The sequence below is a fragment of the Mirounga leonina genome, unplaced genomic scaffold (genome assembly GCF_011800145.1).
Source record: "Mirounga leonina isolate KUSES-001 unplaced genomic scaffold, KU_Mleo_1.0 Mir_171, whole genome shotgun sequence".
NCBI lineage: Eukaryota > Metazoa > Chordata > Mammalia > Carnivora > Phocidae > Mirounga > Mirounga leonina.
This window is the reverse complement of record NW_023270436.1, coordinates 6,275,812-6,279,363: the sequence shown is the minus strand read 5'-3', so window position 1 is coordinate 6,279,363 and position 3,552 is coordinate 6,275,812. Positions and strand designations below refer to the sequence as shown.

The 3,552-nt window shown below is 51.7% G+C and overlaps 1 protein-coding gene across 2 annotated transcripts in view; it reads left to right on the top strand.

Moving 5' to 3' along the window:
* KMT5A (lysine methyltransferase 5A) overlaps positions 1 to 3,552 on the top strand; it is an 18,558-nt gene that overhangs the window by 1,705 nt on the left and 13,301 nt on the right. The gene's annotated exons all lie outside the window — the stretch shown is intronic.

Below are 3,552 nucleotides of genomic sequence, written 5' to 3'. Positions count from 1 at the left end.
TTTCTTTCTTTCTTTCTTTCTTTCTTTCTTTCTTTCTTTCTTTCTTTTCTTTCTTTCTTTCTTTCTTTCTCTTTCTTTCTTTCTTTCTCTTTCTTTCTTTCTTGCTTTCTTTCTTTCTTTCTCTTTCTTTCTTTCTTAATAGTTACTTATTTCTTAAGGCTTCGTTACTCTTGTAGATTATTAAATTGGGCATTTGGTAGTGTAAATATCAAATCATTTAGAATACTTTGAATGAAGAGTCAGGCTTTTTCTTCTAGAAAAGCTGTCTTTGTTGCAAACTTGTAGTTCACTTTGAGAACCCTGCTGGGTCAAGGAACAAAATGTTCAGATACCAGGCAACTCCTCTCTGGTTCTGAAGTTTTACAATCATGTAAATATTTTCAACCTTAAGTATATTAGTTTGAGGAGGATTAGTCCATCTGCTTTTCTCCATTTCTGCTGCCAGGGCCAGATGGCCTCCTAATTGGTCTCCCTCTTTCAACTTTTACCATTTACAATTTATTATCCCTCAGCAGCTAGAGTGGTCCCCAAGAACACAGATTTTTATCGTGTGACCTTCACTCCTCCTCCCTCCCCCACTGTTCTTAGGATCAAATCCTCAATCCTCACCATGGCCTATAGGGCCTTGCCTACCCCTCTGGCCTCAATGTGCTCCATCTGTCTTTATGTACACTGTTGTGTCCTTAGCAAGGGCCTGCAACAAAGTAGGTATTCAATAAATGTGGAATGAATGAATTGCTATTTTTGTGCTTGAGTTCAAGGGAAGCAATATACATTCTTTATGGTAGAGTACTCTCATAAGGCAGCACTGGGTTGAGATCTCAGCTCTATTAACCACTTTAGTCATGTAATCCTCAGTCAAGTGCTTCATCTTCCCTGAGCCTCAATTTCTACATTTTTTTTTTAAAGATTTTATTTATTTGACAGAGATACAGTGAGAGAGGGAACACAAGCAGGGGGAGTGGGAGAGAGAGAAGCATGCTTCCCGCCGAGCAGGGAGCCTGATGCGGGGGCTCGATCCTAGGACCCTGGGATCATGACCTGAGCCAAAGGCAGGCGCTTAACGACTGAGCCACCAGGTGCCCCTCAATTTCTACATTTGTGCAATAAGAATAGTACCTTCTCCTAAAGGGTTGGAAAGGTTAAATTAAATAATGCATTATTAATAGGGCCCAGCACATAAACATTGAATAAATGTTAGCTATTAGTATCATTCCTGTTGAATTCTATTTCTATGAGATCCTGGACAACATTAAGAGTTTTTATTTCTGGGGCGCCTGGGTGGCTCAGTCGTTAAGCATCTGCCTTCGGCTCAGGTCCCAGGGTCCTGGGATTGAGCCCCTGCATCAGGCTCCCTGCTCTGCGGGGAGCCTGCTTCTCCCTCTCCCACTCCCCCTGCTTGTGTTCCCTCTCTCGCTGTGTCTCTCTCTGTCAAATAAATAAATAAAATCTTAAAAAAAAAAAAGTTTTTATTTCTGCTGTTGGGTATATTTGTTACATACACATAAACACCTCCTGTCCAGAGACAGGAAAGACTGTGTTGAAGGTTACATCAAATGATTTGTATTAGATCTTCTAGTACCAGAGCTGCAGAGTTGAGGAATGGGTGCTAGACTTGGATCTTAATGTAGGTAACCCCTGCATTTGAGGGCCGAAATAGACAAAGCTGTGGCCCTGAGCATGTGTGTGTGGTTGGGGGTGGGGGGTGGGAGGATGTTGAAATAGCATGTGAAGTAGAAAAGATGACCTGAGTGGCTGCTTCCTGTTCCAGACCACGATTCCCATGATAATTTGGCGACAAACTGCAAAATTCTCTGCCCTGGAGAGTTAGCGCTCTATTTCAGATGGCTTGACCTGCATGTCAGAGTGTCACTTTAGAATCCCTTTCACTCTCTGCATAGTCTCTTGGGTATTCAAGTGAGCAGAGTATCCCACCCTACTGGAGTTAGTGTTGGGGTGGGGACTGCCGGGGGGGAGGGGATAGATGTAGGAAGGAAGGTGCTCCCCAGCCCTGTCCAGGATGCTAAAGCATGAACTGATTTGGGAGATGTTGTCCTGAGCCTATTCCTGCCATTTAATCCTATTTCGTCTTATCCCTTCTTAAGGGGAGGCAGCTACCTCAAGTGACAGCCATTTGTTTTTCTGTGGATGTTGGAAGGTGCCCTGGGTGGGTTAAGGAATTCAAGGTTCTTGGTTCTTATCCACAAGGACGCTGAGGCCTAGTCCAGGGAAGTGAGTGGGCCGTGGTCACAAAGCACCTCTGGGGCAGACGCAGGGAGAGAAACCCAAGGCTTGCCTCCCAGGCCATGACCCAAGCAGTAGGAGCTAGACGCCCTGAGGTGTCTTGTTTGCATCTATGACTTAGCAGAAATACAGTGACTCTTGGCTGTGGGCCCTCACACCCTAATGGCTTCAGCACAGTGGTGCAGGGCAGTGAGTTCTGCCAACACAAGACACCCACTGGCTGGAACCCCTGCCTTCCTAGGACATTTTCTCACGGGGGTGGACAGGAGAACCAGGTGACTTGCTAAACGCTTCTGCAACAGCCTCTGTCCCTCCTATCTTGAATTTCCTCATCTGTGGCTGGGAGTGCAGGCTCTGGGGCCATTTGGCCTGGAAATTCATTTTCAGTTCCGAGAATTTGGCCAAAGCTCCTCACTTCTCCGAACCTCAGTTTCCCTATCCGTGGAAAGGATAGAATAAGGGTGTGTACCCTCGTAGGGCTGTTGTGAGGTTTGGATGAGATGGTGTATGCACGGGGAGCACCCCACCAACTTGCCATTAAAACCACTGGCTCTATCTCCCCAGGGCCTGAACGGGTCAGGTGCAGACCGCCTGGGTTTGACACTTGACCCCGTCGCTTTCTAGTTCTGTGGCCTTAGGCAAGCCGCTGCACCTCTCTTGAGCCCCAGTATCCCCATTTTTAGCGGGTTTGCCACAGGACCTGCCCCCCTCTGCCCGCCGGAGGGGGACTTGCGGGAGGATTAAATGCCCATAAAACGCTCCGGGAGCACAGGCTCGGGCACACAGGAGGACTCTCGCCTGTGGCGCTCCCCGCTGCTGACTGCGCCTGGCACCGGCGGGTCTCCCAAAATATCCGCGGAGCCAGCGAGAGCAAGAGCCCGGCCGGCGAGAGCCCGGGCTGTCATTATCATGTTTCCCACCCCTTCCTCCCCGAGTGGCTGAGGACGCGCGAGAGGGGGCGCGCCCGAGTCGGGATTCGCCGCGGCCGCGCGGCGCGCCCTCCCCCCTCCCCTCCCTCCCTCCGGCGGAGCCTCGCAGCGCCGCCCCTGCCAGCCCCCTCCCCGGGCCGGGAGCCGGACGGTGGGCGGCGGCGGCGGCGGCGAGCGGGCGGGCGGGCCGCGGAGGACGCGCCGCCAGCGCCTCCCTCCCAGAGTCCTCGGTCCCGGGCCGGCCGGGGCTGCCGCGGCGCGCTGGTGCCGGGCCCTGCCTCGCAGGCCATGGGGGAAGGGGGCGCCGTGGGGCGCCGCCGGCCCTTCCCCGGGGCGCCGCGGCGGCGCTGGTGGCGGCGGCAGCAGCAGCAGCAGCGGC